The sequence below is a fragment of the Melozone crissalis genome, unplaced genomic scaffold (assembly GCF_028551555.1).
Source record: "Melozone crissalis strain CALT ecotype California unplaced genomic scaffold, PUWL_Pcris_2 ptg000018l_1, whole genome shotgun sequence".
In the NCBI taxonomy this organism is placed as follows: domain Eukaryota; kingdom Metazoa; phylum Chordata; class Aves; order Passeriformes; family Passerellidae; genus Melozone; species Melozone crissalis.
Window position 1 is genome coordinate 16,799,206 of NW_026535796.1, and position 18,105 is coordinate 16,817,310.

Genomic DNA, 18,105 nt, shown 5'->3' on the forward strand with positions numbered 1-18,105 from the left:
ATCTGTCAAGCTAATGCCAACTCCACAGCTCCCTTTCACTTGTATTTAATGCACAAAGATTTGTGTTGTGTTAAGTAATGAAGAATTGGCTTGCTTTACATCTGTTTTGGTGTTATTTCTGATGCATAAAATGTTAAATGGGAATGCTTTGTGTTCCTCCTGATGTCTGTGTCAGTGTGCAGTGCAAACTCTCAAAGTTGCTTATGCTTGATTAAGTGGCTTAACACAACCATGTGTGTGGTTGTACAAGTATACAAGGAAGAAAAAAAATTAATTTGAAAAACATACCACCACTGTGGCCCCAAAGCATAGAAACATTGAGGTGGGGAGAAAGCTGTGACGAGGGTTGGACTTAAAAGAAAACTTTTTTTAAGAAACTAAATTCCAGTAGTTGTGCCCCTTAAATCAAACTCAGGAGCCGCACAGTCTAAAGCCTCAAGGGTGTGGGGCTCTGTGCAGTGCTGTGGGAGCAGCACCGTGAGCTGCTGGCCCAGGTCAGGTCATGTCTAATCCAGGGGCTTGTCTCTGATAGCAGCCAGTGCTGATTAGGGAGAATGCGAGACCGGGGCAACAACTGGGAGAAATTCCTCATTGAGCTTTTGTTTATTTTTGTTTTCATATTAAAAATGTATTGAGCCCAGATGATCCATAGACCTCTATTGAAAATTCACCTGCAGACTAGAGGAGTGTTGGATGCTCTAGTGCTGTTGTCCATCTCTGTCCCTCCACATCAGCCTTGGAGAAGAAGCCTGCTTTTTATTTCCTTAATTCACATTTTTCCCATGCTACTGCTTTTACTCTGGTGAGATACTAAGGAATCACATTTTTTAAAAAACCAAAACCAGACAGACTCTTTATGCATGAAACAAGTGTTTAAGACAGCTCTCTATCAGACTTTTTTGGAGTCTGCTGAGAAAAAGAAGAATATTCCTGCTGCCCGAGACACTTTCAATTGGATTAAACAAAGCAGAGGGGAGAGGAGAGGCATGATCCTCCACTGGAGAGGAGGATTTATATAACCTGATATATCTTGTGTTTCTTAATGTTCCTTGAATAGAGATGATTGAAATCTCTCATCTGAGCAAGCACACACAGAAGACAAAATACATTATTAGTGACCCTAAATATATGATAGCTTCTGCTTCTGATCACAGTAGTGCATCAGCTGGAATAGTAATAGGGGATGAATGGGGCTTGCTTACATGGATAGGCCTGTTCTTCCATAATGGATAGGGAAAATTGCTACTGAAGATGCCATTGAATCAAAATTTCGACGACTCTTGGTATGCCTACCTGGGCCACTTTCTGTGTTGTGGTTTCATACCACTTTACAAACTTGAATAAACTTTTCCCCTCACTGTCTTCAAAGGCTGGGAATTAATATTCAGTACCTTATGTCTGAAAGGACTAGGACTGTGTGTAACAGGACATGTTTTTGTTAGGCAGCAGGCACTTTGTCCTGTGCAGAAGTGTATGGATGTGCATTTTCTGCATAAAAGCACTCGCACTTCACAGATATTTGCCCTTCCTCTTCAAAGAAACCAGGATGTGGCTGGTATGTGTGTATTTGAAATGCCAGGATATACAGAGCAGAGGAGTTTTGTAAACAAACACCCATGGGAGGCTGAACCACCCTGAAAGTGCTGAAAGAGTCCACTGGAGACACAGGCATGGCGAACATCTGCCCAAGTACCATTTGGTGGGCCCTTGTTCTGCTCACTAGACCATGCTGCCCCTCTGTTGCATGTAAGATGGATGTCCAGGGTGCAGAGCACTCCTCACCAACGCCCCTGTGCTCCCACTAAAACCCCTCTCTCATCCTGGGCGAGTGTGAAATCACACCTTTGTGCTGGGGAGCTGGGAGCTGCTGACAGAGGGCTGGTACCCTGTGCGGGGGAGGAATTTCCTTTCATGTGGTCTGCTGTGACATTAGCACTTTCCAGCTGGCTTGTAGGTGGCTTTGTAATCCCTGGATTGACAAATGGCAGTTCAGCTCAGTATGGCTGTCATCTTCAGACTGCATGACAGAGACGGGGAGCTTGACATGTCCTCTGCAGCCCTGCCTCAGGGAGGAGTTGCTGTGACAAGATCCTCTCTCCCAACTTTTCATCTCGATCCTGAAGGAGGTGCGAAGTGTTGAGTGATGCAGACGGGTCAGAGATGCTGCCTGATGTTTCACATGGACAGTTGGTGTTGGCCCCGAGATCTGGAGAGGCTGGGTAGGGCAGAGGATTTGGGCTTCGAAAGAAAGCAAATCAACAATGTAGACTAGAGAGGAGAGAATTAATATCATGAAATGGATTTACATGGCGCCACCTTCATATCTGAACTGGAGCTGTCAGGGAGAATGAGATCCAGACTCGCTGCTGTTCTCCAGAGAGGAGCTGCTATGGAAGCATTGCTCAGTTAAAGTGATGGCCCCACCTCTGTGCCCCGTGTCTGGCTGATTTCTGCAAGTAGAAAACAGATGCAATCTGGCATGATCCCTTCTCCTCTCCCACTGGTCTTTCATGCTGTTCTGCAGGCTCTGATTTACCTTCTTTTGCTTGCCTTATTGCTTTCACCCCTCGAGCATCTGTTGGTGTTTTCCTCCCACCCTTACCTGCCTCTTAACTCCATCACCTTTTTTTGATCCTCAATCATTTCTGGCTCCCTCCATTCAGAATAAGTGGCACTTTAGCATCTATCGAGCAGGTGAACAGATGTGTGCACATTTGTTGCCTACGACACAGAAAGGGTGTGTGTGTGTGTTAAACACTTAACTACCAGTGTTTTATCACATACCACTCCATCCCTTGTTCTGGAACTTGCCTTTTGGGACTTGCACCATCTCTTCCTGGGCATGACTCTCCTCTGCTGTGCAGAGGAGTAAGAGGGGAAGATGCAGAGCAACTTCATTGTTTCCTCCTTATGCTGCTAGAAATAGTCCTGTCCTCCTATTGCCTTCCAGTCAAAGCCCTTTTCTGGTCAGCCTTATGAACTGGAGAGTAGGGAAGAAGATTTTGCCTTTAGTCCTGACCTTGACAGGGTCTTCATGGTCACTAGGAGATGCTTCCCCTCATTTCTTCAGGTGTACAAGAAAGAGTTGGTCTTTCCCAAGCAGGAGGAAGTAAAACAAGGTGGCAGCCTTCTCCTCAGGTCCAGTATGTGTCTTATGTATTTTCCTTGCTGTTTCTGACAGGTTGACCAGCCTCGATCACAGTGTTAGAGACCTGAAGCAAGGATCCTGACAGATGCATATGCAGTACAGCCTGACTTCTTGAGGAGAACAAGTATTTCCCTGAAAGTCTGTCCCCTCAAAGTAGCACACAGGTAAGGCAGACAGTGCTTCTGATGCTCAGGCTCACTTGCACTGGATTGAGCAAATTACTTTTTCCCTTCATTTGGCTCAAGAAGGGCTTTGTCACCACTGCCTGCCACGTCTGCAGGGATGAAAGCTTACAATGTATTTACAGCATGGGGAACGTTTCTCAGCAAAAATGTACTTTCAGAGGATCAAGACTGCCCATATGGTTGAGATAAATATAGGTTAAAAGCGTGAGAGGAATGTGCTGAAAAAAGAAAAATTTGACATATGAGGGATTAATAAAGTAATACTTAGATTTTGTATTCTAAACTAATTTTGTATTGAAAATACCTTAATTTAAACAGAAAACTTTTTAAGAAAAAGGAACACAGGAATGTATGTTGTGGATAAAGGGTTTAGTAAGAAATTAATTTAATAATGTTGTTTTCAACTTGGAAAGATGTATCAGGTCATCTGTAAGTGGAAAAAAACAAGCACAAAAACCTTGCAGTTCTAATTGCTATGACTCATGGAAACCAGATCTAGAAAAAATTAGGCCCTTTAGTCCAAACTCTTAATCCCCTACTAGTATGTAACATCGTTCCCAGCAGCGTCTACCAGCCCTGATTTAAATGATGGGATTTTCCCTTGTCCCCTTGGGATACTGTTGCACAGACTAATAGAATTAATCTGCTTACTTCTCTTTCAACCCCTGACCGCTGCAGATGCAATTAGTAGTAGGTGATGGGGGGATTCTGTTTCCTAGGCTATATTTTGAAGGCTTAGGGCTGTATTGTGTTAAACCAGACATCAGTTGCAAGTGTGTTTGCATGAGTGTGGCTTATCTGTCAGTACTCATTACAGCCCCATAAATGTCTCTGAACTACATTTCTCAGACTTAGGAGCTTTTCTACAGTCGTAATTCAGGATCTGATAAGGTACAGGCTAATGTATTTGAATGCCTGTGAGAAAGATAACATGATTGGGAGCTAAAGTGAAATGCAAACTCATATGCTGCCAGTGCTAGAGACTCGCAGAGGCAATTTACTTCTGTGCTTCTGGAGCATTCTCTGGTCTCTTTGGCTTTTCTCCCAGACAATTTGGTAGGATGAAATTCCTTTTTGCTGTGTGTGGTGCTGCTGGAGGTACTACTGCACCTTTCCATCTGTGAATTTCAGGCTTGTCTTAGATGAATGATGTGGGCTTCTTCTAATGTTTACTGAAAGGCTCCAGTTAAATAATCAGATACAGTCAAATAAATTTGAAATGGAAAACCATACCTGGTTGTATTTAGTTAATACAAAGTAGAGCATCTTTCTGTGACATTTCATCTGGGTTTTCTTCCTCATATTTGGAAAAGTTTTATTAGGGAGAACAGTTAGTTTCTAAGACAGATGCATGCTGGAATGCAGATGACCGGGTTACACCTGGAGACTACAGCAACAGCTGAGCTGTACAAATTCCTTGTGTGGATTCATCCACTTCCAAAGTGATTTAAAAACAACATCCTAATAGAAAAAGCAACTGCAATTTAATTGCCATTGGATGTTTGAATGAGGTTTCAATGTGAAATGGAGCCTGGGGGTCCTGAAAAACTGGGCGTGTGCCAGCCTTCCACATGGGCTCTGTCCTCTGGCACTCAAAGAAGGAGGTTACAGTCCTGTTCCTCCTCCCTCTCAATAAATCCTGGCTCTAAAATGCCATTGCTTTTCTGGAGTATTTCTTCAAACAGAAAGCCTAAATATAATGTTAGCCACTTAGCCACTGGTGCAATCTTTCATTATCAAGATAAGTTAATTAAACTTATTAAAATCTGACTAAGTTGCCTGTGTTTGTCAGATACAAAATTCTTACACGCTGAAGATTTTGAAGCTTTGATATGCTCAATGATGAGTACTGCTCTAATCTTCCCATTGTTTTTAATTACTTGAAACTCTTTTCCAATGTAGTGCTTGGCTGCTTCACGTGGTTTCATAATGTGCTTTAAAGCATGGGGAGGTGGAGACTAAAGCTGGGGGTAATGATCCGTGGCACTCTGGATCATCTGCAGCTTATGTTGCCTGTCCCTGCTTTGCCAGGCAAGCTTTATTCCAGTGAAAGTGTCAGTAAGCCCAAGGCAGATGGGCACTGTTCCTCCTCTCCCTTTCGCTTTTTCTTTACCCTGAAAGTTTATCTTGCGCTTGTCTTTTAAAAGCTTTGCATTAGCTGGAGGGCTGTGAGGTAAAAGGCATGCTTTAAATACAGATGCTGGTGATAGTCCTTTCAAAACGGCATTTCTCAAGCTGGGAGCTATTGACCCCTTTCAGTGCAGTCACAAAGAAATTCAAGAGGAAATGGAGGGTGAGGGCCAGCAGGGAATATATATATATATATAATTTTTTCCCCCCAAGTCTTCTTCTTACTCCACCCCCTGCCAAGCTGGCTATTGTTTGTGCCTCTTCATGGGATACCAGTGGCCATATAAGGAAAATGGCATAATGTTACATTCTTTCTAAAAATCGATTTCTTACAGTTACTTTTTCTTCCCCTCTTGCTGAAAGTTGTTCTGTTTTGATGCAAGCTCTAGGCAAAAGGAAAGTACACATGGTAGCTCATGGTGCACATGGTGTAGCATCTTGGGTGTGCAAAAGATTTTGTTATCTCAGTTCAGGTGATGAGGCAAAGCAGCAAAATGGCAAATGATGAGGTCCAACTACTATGACAGGAGGAGAGTATGTTGCATTTTCCCGCATTTTTAACTCAGTAACAATGAGTAATAATGATGTTTGTTTTCTTGCCTTCTTTTTCTTGCTTAAGAGGATGCTCAGGCCATGGGACAGAGGCAGAGAGCACCCCTCTGCACCCCTTTTCATTCACAATCTCCCTTCATATTCATACATGTTTGCAGCTGGAGTGGTGAGCGGGTGGCATGCCCCAGTTTGGGCCAGCAGCTTGCTCTCTGTTGGAAGGCCGATCCCACTGCTGGGGATGAGCACAGCCTGATATCCCAGCAGGCAGGTGAAATCCTTGAGCCACAGGAAGCCAGGCTGAGACTAGCAGTATTTCAGGGGTGAAGTTCTGTGGGTAGCACGGGTCAGTCTAAACATGCACCAGCTCAGGGAAAGGACTCCTCAAGTTTGGGATTTTTTCCTGGTGCAACTGTCACTTGTTGATGAGCAGAAGCTGCCTGCTTCTGACTTCAAACACATCCACTTAGCAACCTCTACAAAGGAACAGCTGGAGCAACATGAGCACAAAAAAGGCCGAGTCCCCTGACTCCAGAAAGCAGAGGCAGATCCTGGGGTGGGAAAAGCATAGGTTTGGGAGCTGGGAAACAGATAAATCTTGGAGAGGAATGAGTGTGTGCTTGTGCATGTGAGCATAAGATTTGGGCACTCTTCCTTTTGCATTCTCTTGTAATCTCTTGAATTGAAATGCAGTTTTTAGTTGTGCTTTCTATGGTTGCTATCACTTCTGGTTCCTTGTGATGCTCTGCTGATTGTCCCCATAAAAATATGTTTAACAACTGATTATGTTTCAAACTTGTTAAAAATTAAAGTAGAAAAAACCCAACTCCTTCTTAGAAGAAGCAACAAATTTTGAGGTTCATTTACCACAATTATGTCACAATACTCAATATGTGTTTTGCTGAGGTGTGATTAAAGAAGTGGAAAAAGGGAAAATAGTTTCTATAAACACATTTTTGGGCATAATATTAATAGTTCAATATTATTATGATGATTATCAGTGTGTGAAGTGACAATATACATTTTTTTTCCTTATTAAAATGTGGAACAGTTTTAGAGCTTCTAAAGAAACTGCAATTTTGTGAGAATGGAGGAAGAACTTTTTAAAGGTTCAGAATTTTTATATAAGCCTGTAAATGGAGGCTGCATTGACCAAAAGAATTGGATATCATACTGAGAAATTCTAATTTTCTTTGATTTTTCTTTTGACTGTGAATTAAATTGTTTGGAGAAGCTGTGTTACTCTCCAATACCTACAAAATTAGTCTCCAAGAAAACCTTCCTCTATCCTAAATTGTATTTATACTACAGATAAAGCTGGGGAAGCCTTCTGGGCTTTACTTTACTCTGAGCTTGGTAAGCAGGGGAATAAGCTCACATAGCTTTCTCTTCACGAAAGGCAATTTGGTGCCTCCTAAATGCTGTCCACGGTGGTATCAAGAGGAGCCATCACAGTGAGCGGTGTGGAACGATGCCATGCCCCGTGTGCTCGGTTCTCAAATTAGCAGTGAAGCGGCAAATGGCTTCTGACATGTACATGGCTGGCGTGGGACGTCTGAGTTCGCTCTGCACAGATAAATGGGACGCTCCTGTTCCAAGCTCCCTGCAAGCTCCCAGGCCAGGTGTTTTGGTGGCAGCCTGCTAGCACTGTGCGCGCTAAGCGGGGAGAGAGGAGCATCGAGGGTGAGTGCCAGGTCAGCCATGCATCCCGAGCACCTTCTCTGAGGAGCAGAGCTTGTGGTCTCGGCTGGGACAGAGGGAGGTTTCAGCTCTTCTGCTGCAGGAGGTGCTCATCAGGCTGTAAGTGGCTGCTGACAGTGTGGCATGGGTTTGCCACTTCTGTCTCTAATGGCTCTAGAGGACTCAAATGTCACTACAGCTGATTCTGCCAGCAGTGGGTTGACCTTTTAGGAGATATTGTCCCAGGAACTTGGGAGATAATCCTTCTGATGCTAACAGTGAGGCATGTGGGGACTGGTTTGGGCTATGCTGTTTCCCTATGAAGTTGGGAGCTTGTGTAACCTGGAAATGACCATGATTGAAGAGGAAATAAATTGTCATTAGAAATATATCTCTAACAGCTCCTGTCACTTACATCGAATGCTACAGAGTAATTTAAAGCTTGTTTGACTAACTCTGTCATGGGTAAAGTGCTTTGTGAAGGGAAAAATGAGGTCAACCCAATGTGACAGGACAGGAAAGCAGAGCTGCCTTTCACTGTTGTGCCATGTCCTGGGTGGAGTGGCTGAGATAGGGTGTCCCTGAGAACGGCAGTGAAGGCTTTGCATTGCTTATTTTGAGACCTACAAAAGTACAGTCACTTTTGATTTATGCATTTTGAAAATTATTGAGTAAAGCTGGGGACTTAGTTTAAAAGCTGCCAGAACTATTCTCTCACTGTAGAGACTTCTCAGGAAACAGATACATAAGAGGGGTATATGTGCATGTATTTGAAGCTTTTATTCTTGGGCTTATGAGTAAGAGCTGGGATCAGTGAAAGGTGATAACTACTAAAATCAGTAATAAGGATAGTATTACACTCTAAGTAGTGAAGTGGTTTCGGGGAATTTTGCTTTCAATTATTAGCTCTGTGCCTAGACTGCATACTGACAGTGGGAAGTAGCTTGATTCCTCTCTGCCTTCCTTCCTCATCTATGTAAAGACGGTAAAATAGCTGATAAGATTTTTCTTGTAGGAAATGTATTTTCTTTTGTGTAGAAACTAGCTTTGTGGAACTTTGCATTCCTCTTCATAGCAATCTGATGATGAAAAAGTTTTACTGCTGGAAGGTTTATCTTCCTGTTTTCCCCTGTTGTTCTTCCTTTCTGTGGCAAAACAGGAACGGGAAGAAAATATTAAAGAACTTATCCAGAAATTCCCTTTCCTCCCTTGTAAAACTGCATATCAAAAAATTCTATTCAGCTTACATTAAAAAGACAATAAATTGAAAACTAGTTGATTTTTAAACTTGCAGAGCATGAAAAAGGTTATTATTTCTATCAAGTGCCCTGACCTGTTTTAAAGCTGAGGTTTCTTTCTTGCTTGCATTGATGCATCTATTTAGTCAAAATCTTGAGAGCTCTTTTGAGAGAGGAGCCTACACACAGGTCAGCTGCTGGCCAGGCTTGTGCACAGTAAAAATAATGATAATCTAATGTCTGGTTTGTCCTTAGTAAGATGACTCATGCTCCGGTTACCTTCTGATGGATGAGAGTTGCGTCCTTGGCAGACATTACATTTGTTGACAGCTGTTGGCAGATAAAAAAATAGGAGCAGCCTTGGACATGCTTGTGCTGGACATTCAGGGCTGTTCTCCTCAGAAGAAAGGGTCAGCAGAGCTGAGGGGGAGAGGGTATGCAGGCATTTTGTGGCTGGATGAGATGGAGGGGGTCATAAAGGCAGTGCTCTGCCTGTATTTTAGCTTCCTGTGCCCAGCACACAGAGGTCTAGAGCTGAACATGTCTGCAGCTGTTCCTGTCCCAAAAGCATGGAGCAGAGCACACGAATGAGTGGGCCAACACCTCCAGCAGCATGTACAAATATATATTTCAAAGTATATTTAAGCAACATAAAATTCCTTTTTTAATCATCTGTGAAAGGTTTATTTTCAAATGCCCAGTCACTAACGAGGTGCTAATTTTCAGATGGACTTGTAGCACTGTCTTGACATTTTAAAGTATCTAGGAGCATTAACAGGCTTAGTCCCTCCCTGCAGCATGGCAGGAGCCAGCCCCTGAGCACAGGAGGCTGGGAGGAAGCTTTTCCTGTGAACTGGCCTTATGTGATTGCCACCTTGAACTGTTTCTGGCACTTTTCCCTGGTGACTGTTAATGACAGGATATTAGAGTTTGTGGCCATCCAACCCACTGGTTTCCCCATGCTCTGCAGCAGGGTTGTCACACTTGGGCATTCTTGCTGCTGTCTAGGTAGCACCTTTCTGTGCTAGAGAGGGAAAGATGGAGACCCAGTGCAGTACAGAGAACATGTTTGGCAAGGCAGAATTTGTCACTGACTCCTCAAACTGACCTGGACCATTTATAACATTTCTGGCTGCAAAGTGTATCCAAGAGTACATTCCAAGAAAGCTAAAAATAATATCCCCAGCCTTAACTTATTTCTCCCACAAGGATTCAGTTAACAAGAAGGAAAGAGTTTGTTCTTTTTTTCCCCCCATACTAAAGCGCTCAGCTCTCAGAATGGAGCTATAAGTTTATCACAATTATTGGCCTGTGAGTTGGATTCATGTATGGATCACGTTACTGGAAAGTGCAGTTATTTGCCAGGACTGCCTTTGCTTTTCCATTTCCCTTTCCATCTCCCAGTTCTGTATGCTATCTGGTAGCAGCACTGAAGGCCAAAGTCTCTCTGAACTGATTGGAACCAGGAGTTGGCATTCTGCTATTCTGGGCCCTTCTGCCAAAAGCCAGTGTTCAAAGTAAAGACTGTAAGTACAGACTACTCACATGAGCACAATTTATGGTTGTTTAAAATACCTGAAGATCAGTACAGCAAAGCTCTGATTCTCCTGGAGACTTAGTGTGACCACACGGTGGAAAAAGTTGTGTATATTCCACAAATCATCTCAGGAAATGCGGATAAGTGTTGGTGACTTCTAAAAAGCAGTGATGAAATGTTTTCTGTTTTTTGGTTTTTTGTTTTTCTTTTTTCAAGATATAGTTGGAAAAGAACTAATTTGGAAAAGTGCAAATTAACTAAATGTAAATCCAGATGTTTAGGACTAGCAATATAAATCCCCAGGGGTACTCAGTAGTCCTGAATGTTAGATGTACAAAGCCAATCTCAAAGTGCTGCCTGAGCTCCTTGGGATCTTGGTCTTTTGCTCTGTGTTTTTTTCTATTGATCAGTAGTAATGACAATTGATGAAAAGTCTAGTGTTATGATGGTTCTTTTCCTGTGAATAGAAAATCAGCTGTGCATATCAAGTGTGCGAATCACATCTCTGTAGTAGACAATTTTTATGAAAGACAAAAATTGCACAAACTTTTATATCCAAGAATCTTCTCAGAGACCATACATCCTCATAAAATCAAGTTAAAATTAAGTAAATATATTCAATCAATAGTAGGGCTACATATATATATATATATATATATATATATATATATATATTTGCTAACATTAAAATATTTACTTCCAGATTTTTTAATGCAATTTTTTTTTAGAAATGCGGAAGCAGATCTTTTTAATATTGATGGTATTTTGTTTGGGGTAGTTGGTGATTTTTAAGTTAGAAAATGTAAAAACTAAAATTTCATCTTAGATTCAAAAAAACTTTGGGGAATTAATGTGAAGGAATGCCTTTGTATTATTTTTGTTTTAGAAAAAATCTTTACCAGTTCAAACTGAAGCAATTCTTCCCATCTGGTTTGGCCTTTTATTTTTTCTCTTTTTGTCGTCCAAAAACCAGAATCTTTTGATCATCTTGCTATGTTCCTTCTGAGTATACTGATGTAGAGTAATTTTCATTTGGTTGGTTTTTTTATGATATAAAATTTCTTTTTGTGCCCCATTTCTGAAAGAGTTTGGGGCTTGTCTGGCAGGAAAATGATGATTTAGGCATTACTCTTCGTTCTGCTGATGAGTTGCATTTGTCACTCTTAGTGGCAGGGAGACTGCTCTAGGTTTTCCTGTTCCTAATTTCTCATCCACCTCTGAATTACTGAATACTCTCAGCTGTAGGTCAAGGAATAAGGCATGAATGCTCATTGTTATCATTAAATGTTTTCTTTGCTAATTCTCTTTTATTGTGTCCCGGTGACTTGCAGCTGAGGATTAACATAACTGCCTTCAGCAGCAGCAGTAGGCTCTGTTTGGAACCCCCAAAAGGGCATTGTTTATCTTCCCTGTATCCCTTGTACTGTGCCTGCCCAGGATGAGCAGCACTCCCCTCCCCATTCCAAATGGTTCTGTTACTGAGGAATGTTGGACGGATACCATTATACACACAGTAGAGGTGCCCCCAGATTTGGAGTTTGAGCTTGATTTAAAGGGGAGGAGGATGGAAGGGAAGGGAATGTTTGTTTTTTTTCAGGAGAGACCCTGGCAGTAGTGCTTTGCAGAACTGTTTTAGATGTGGTCCTCAGGCAGGGAGGTCTGTGGGTGCAGGCGAGCTGTTCAAGTGTTTCCATGCAGTGCTCAGGGCTGCTGTCCCAGGCACGTACTTCATTATTGCTTCAGGGAAAGGCATTCTGGGAGTCATCAATCAGCATCACTCTGGGCTTCTTCTCCATCAGAGCTCCTCTGATGTGTCTTTCAGTGCTGCTCATTTTGTTTTTAATTTCTGAATGAGGGATCGATTTGCACAAAACAGCACCAGGCAGAAGAGTTGGGTTTGCAGTGGGTGAAAGCATCTGGAGTATTTTCTCCAGAGCACTTAAATGGGTATTTTAAGTTGTAGGTCCTCAAGAAGACAGTGGTGGCAGTGCTTTGCTGAGTGTGCTCTGAAGACCTCAGTGGTTTCCTAATGGAAGATGAAGTTGTCCCCTTGGATCTTTGCTGTCACCTCTGACCTGGAGCACATCTTGTCTCAGAAAGCACCCCTGAGCTTCAGCTTTACAGTGGTGCCACATCACTGTCCTTCCCCTTTATTTATCCTTCTGTCCTTCCATTTACCATTCCTCCAGATTCTTTGCTGCAACTCTTCTTGCTTTAGCTGAGGCAGTGTTGCAAAATGGACATGTTGGGAAAGGGAAAAGCTGTAAAAAAGATTTACGTGGTTCAAGATAGTCTTTATGAACATAAGACTGTGGGGGGGAAAGCTTATCTGATTTAAAAGCTAGAAAGCTTTGCCCTTCCTCTGTCAGCGGGTAAACTCAGATTGAAATCCAGGACACCTACCTGGTACACAGGTTCCACCTCACCCTTCTGATTTAAGCAAACTGCTGTAAAATTGGTGTAGCTGGCTGGGAAGCCACACCCTGAACTGCAAAGGATGGGAATGGCATGCCCTGAGTTAATCTCCTCGAGGACATCTGTACAAAGTGCACTTAGGCCATTATTTTCTGATGTTCCATGCCATTGCTCACAAAGGAGAAAAGAAGGACTGTACTTATTTTTCCCCAAAGTTCAACTGGAGTTGAAGGGAGGTAGTTCTTTACCTCCCTTAATGAGTAACTTTATACTGTGCTGTCTCCTACAATAACAGCTGTCAGTGCTAGAAGGAAAATAAGCTATTTGCCAAGACAGTGAGGCTGTAAAAGTTGGTAAGAGAGAAGGAAAGCTATGGGCAAGGAGCTGAGATTGCAGCAGGAGTCATGAGAATTCCCAAGCTCTGAAGAGTGCTCCTGATTTTATCTTTTCATACAGCTCTGGGGGTAGTGTTTGTTTAATGTTTCTAGTCATGGTGAATGAAAGTAAAAATCCTGACTGGACAGTGTATTAGTGCTGTGATGATGAGGAAGGTTAGGCTACCTGTTGTGTTTGCTGTGCAGTGTTATTGTGTCACAAATTATGTTTATGGCTAAGAACCTCAAATGCTGACACAGCATCAAGTAAGGTAGGAAAGGGCCATTGTGACCCCTTTTTCATCCTAGACACAAGGTTTCTTTGAATTAATCCTGGTTTGGATCAGATTATTTTCATGCAGTAATTTGTCATACCTTTTTTATTCATGACCATTCTTCCCTGTATATTTTGCAATTACATAATGTCCATATGGCAGGTTGAAGAATTGTTTGAAAGGCAGCTGAACACTACAGAAGCTCTCTGAGCATATTTCCAGTTCTTTTTCAAATAGCTTCATCCTCTGCAGTTCATGTTTTGAATATCAGAAGCCTGTAGATTATCTGAGAATTGAAGATGCTTGGGGACCAGGTTTGTCTATAACTTAGCTCATGTTGTTCTTTGGTCTTTCCTCAAGTATGAAATCTTCATCAGACTGTCCCAGTCTCTGTCAACATCAGCTGAAGCTGGAGGCTGAGTGGAACAGTGCATTATGAGTAAAGCTGCCCAAGGCACTGTGTATGAAATCTGAATGCCGCTGGAGTCGGTGTACATACTCCCACATATCTCTCTGGCCCAGAAGTTTATCCCTTTACTGATGAAGAACTCCTTGTGAATATAAGGATTGATGAATCATCTGTTCTCAGCTGATCTTTTCCTCCCACAAACCATCTCTGAAGCCTGGTAATGTGGGTGCATGTCCATTAATCATGACACTGGTAGGGTCAAAACATGGCTCCAGGAATTGAGACAGCTGCCAATAAGGTGGCTAGTTAATCTGGAAAATTCCTGCAGGAGGAAGAGGTGTACCTAGGTGAGAACATACAGAGCACTGAGAAAGAAAAGAGAAGGTCACAGTATGTTTTATATCTTCCCAGTGAGCAGTGCTGGGAAAGCAGGCAGCCCCAGGGAGACCAGGCAGCCCCAGGGAGACCTTGGAACATGCTTTCATTGTCAGAAAGTAGTTTGGCAGCTTGTTTTACTCTCTGCCTTTATTATTTGGAACTGTAAAAAGCTCTTTCTATCCCACACTCCATGAAGTCTGGGGAGGCACCTGTCCCAGCTTCTCCTGTTGTGCACTGCAGAGGTTTGCAGAGCCTCAGGGTTGCCTGTTGCCTGGAGACAGGGCAGTCCTGCATCTCAGCCCCCCAGCCACCCCTGCAAAAGCGAGGTCGTGGGGGGAGAGGTGGGCAAAGTAATCCCTGTGCGCTTGGAAGCAGGAGCACAAAGTCCACCTGATGCAGTGTGTAAGCTCAGAGCTTCCCTTTACTTTGCTGCTGTTGTTATTATTTATCATTATTATCGATAGGAGGAAAGTGCAGCCCAGCTGCTCGGCGCAGAGATCTGAGGGCTCCCGCAGGGTGAAGCGCTTGGTGCCACTTAGCAAAGCAGCCACTGTGCTGTCTGTGGCGTGTGCACTTTATTTCACATGCTTGTTCTGAGCCTCCTGCTGCTGCTCACACTACAGCTGCTGACAAGTAGCCTCCCTGGCAACACGGAATCACAGCCTGTGACTTGAGACCCTGTGAGTATAATACGAAGAAGGCACTGACTGCTGAATATTTAAAAATAAATGATTTCATCTTAAACATGAAAATGCTCTTTGCAGCTCATACACATCACTGCTTGGTGACAGTGACTGGCCAAGTCATGCATTATTCTTGTGTTCAGAGGGGACTATGCTGACTGTAGGGCAAAAACCTCCTCTCCTTTGCTGAGCACATGAAAGCTTATTGATAGGAGGATGACCTGTTGTTTGGCACATGGGTAAATGTCTATAAACTTCACTGACTGAGAGAAACCAAAAATAATTTTTAAGCTCAGCTAGTTTAAATTTGGGCTATTTCATATTGCAATGGGTTTTGCTGTATACATCTGTAGAGCATTGTGCTATTTCAAACAGCACTTAGGAACTGTGTCAGTAGTGGTAATTAACCTTTAGACTGAGAGAGCATGAAAGATGTCAAATAATGGATCAGGGTCCTCTTGCTCAAAGTACAGTCAATTTCCATGACAGGAATACTACCTGATCTATGAATATGTACTACCTGATCTACTTTAATATGTGAAAACAAATTAGTGTAATGAAGTGCCTGTGGCAGGGAGATGAACACCTGAGCAAAGTCACATGAAAGATTGGCTCGTCTTCATTGCTGAAGGAGGACAGCACCAAACTTTGAAGTAATATTAGAAACAAAACTGTTCGAAGTCTGAAAACCTGAAGGGTTTTCAAGACAAACAGTAGAAGGTCAGGAAATGTGGAGCAGTTTTTCCTAGGTCTTTAGAAAATCTTATTTATGAAGGTATTTGCATGTCTGCAAAACGAGTGCAGATGATTGACGACACAAGCGCATTGTTCTGAGGCTGCAGTCCACACTTTGTGTTTCTATTTACACATGCATGAAGGGTGTCAGAGGATGAGAGATGGGGCTCACTGAGATTCCTTGTGAGGCAATTGTTGAAAAGCTGGGCTGAAGGTGAATGTGCTTTGTCTTGGCTCTGTGTGTGTGTGTATAAATATATATATATACATACATACATATATATGTATGCAGATATGCACACAAAGCCACTGATTGTCAGTAAATAGCTATTCACAGAAGGCTAGTATCTATTGTAGGTAGAAATGAGAAACCCTTTTCTCTCTACTGAAGGTGAAGTTAGGCATTAAACTGCTATACTTTGGTACAGGGGTTTTGTCATATGAATTGTTTATTGCTCTCTTCCTCCCATCTTCATAAATAAATTTCTTATATGTTTTACCTATTATTTACTTAGGTAACCCAAGTATATGCTAACTAGAAAATATGCTCAAGAAAATTCCATCTCCTAATCAAATTTTAGTATTAATATCCCAACAACCTGTTGGATTAAGCACTTTACACCATATAAATATTTCTGTTTAAAATGGAAACCACACCCCTTTCTCCTCCCTGATTTCTATTTTTAGAACTAGAGAAAATATATGAAAGGCCTGTGTGATATCTGGAAAATTGAAATGGGAGGAGTGAATGTTCACTCTGGTTCCTGCTGAAGTCAAGAGTGGATTAACATTTTTGGGAACTATATTAGTATCAATTAATTTGCAAAAAACGGTGACCAGAATGGAGGTTGAAATTCTTACCTCTGTACACAGATCTGTGTGACTGACAAGGCTGGGCTGAACACCAGTTTTGTTGAGAGTGTAAGGAATTATCACTACTCAACCACCTCTACTGGGGAAAAAAAACCCCACAGATCACAACATGTAGGAGGACAGATAGTTAAAGAAGTGCAAGAAATTCTGATTGAAAAATTTTTTGAAAGTTCCAAACTAGACTTAGGTATGGCACACCCCCTCTTCTTCCAGCCAAATAACAGTAGTAACTGGAATAGAAATTAAATTGTACATGTGCAGTATTGAAACACTGGATTTAAAATAAAACCCCAAAACAAAACAGAAATAAAAAAACCCAAACCTGATTTCAAGTTTTGTTTTAAATAAGTGTTGGGAGGTTGTTTTCCCCACAGCATAGGCAGGCAGGTCCAAAATCTATAAAAACTTGTAGTCTAGTCTCAGATTTTTTGTTTAGTGAATCAGGTACAGTCTCCACTAAAGAGTTCACCATTGCATTGAGCTTTAAATTCTTTGGGCAACTAAAAAGATGATTTTTTTTTAAGGCAGCACCAAAAGAAGCATAATTATTTTTCTAAGGTTAAACAATTAACCTCTCCTTCTAAATTTAGCACCATCCAAAACTGAAAACCTTAACTAATGAAAGGGAAATGGTACAGGATTAGTAAACTGCTGTCTTTCCCTCCAGCTGTGGGACATCAAAGATGTATAAACCTTCATGTTCTGTTGCTTTTTTGAAAATTCTCTCGTATCCTTCTGAGTGATGTGGAAGGGATGGGATGTTACAGCTGTGTTTTGACAGAGCCTCAGTGCATTTTGCTGGTCTTTCATGGCATTGCAGAAGTTTCTTTTGTCTCTTATTGATTTTTATTGTTGTTCTTTTGAGACAATTTTCCTGAAAACAAAAGGTCTTGGTTGCCTTCAGTGTGACTTATGTGGCAATGATGAGTTTGCAGCAGAGATATCATATGCATACATTTGGAGTTGGCTTAAATAAATTAATTTTTTTAATGAGTATGACAATGTATCAGCCTAACAGAACCAAAGTCACCCTCAAACCACTGATTAGAGGAAAATAATTAGGATTGAATGATAAATTTAAATTCAACTGCAATTTACAGGAGTGTTTGTTTAAAGAAGAGCCAGCAAAAAGAATCTTGGCTCTGAGGATCACCAGGAAAAAGCCTCTTTATATATTACAGCCATGTAGCAACCAACTCCAGAGATGAATTGCTGGAAGTGACATGTCTGATTTATTGCCTACTGCAGCTTTGAGAGTGTTTGCAAACTGAAGTGTTATGGTTAGGATGATTATAATTGGGGTTTATTTTATTTTAGAGAGAGGAAGAAAATAAATATATCTTTGTGGCTCCTGGATGTAGATGACTTCAGTGGTTACTTTGGTCCTCATGTGCCTTTTCCCTGCAAAGGGAGCTGAGGCTGGGCAGTGGGAGGAGAGCCCCAGCACTGACCCCACTGCAGTGGGACAGTAAAGGGGTGCACAGACACGGGGCTTT

General features: G+C 42.0%; 1 protein-coding gene across 2 annotated transcripts in view; it reads left to right on the forward strand.

The window, feature by feature from the left end:
* TSPAN18 (tetraspanin 18) overlaps window positions 1–18,105 on the forward strand; it is a 119,360-nt gene that overhangs the window by 57,447 nt on the left and 43,808 nt on the right. For both annotated transcript variants that reach the window (XM_054275268.1, XM_054275269.1), the window contains one exon: window positions 3,182–3,312. The gene's annotated coding sequence lies outside the window, so the exon portion shown is untranslated. The remainder of the gene's footprint in view (window positions 1–3,181; window positions 3,313–18,105) is intronic.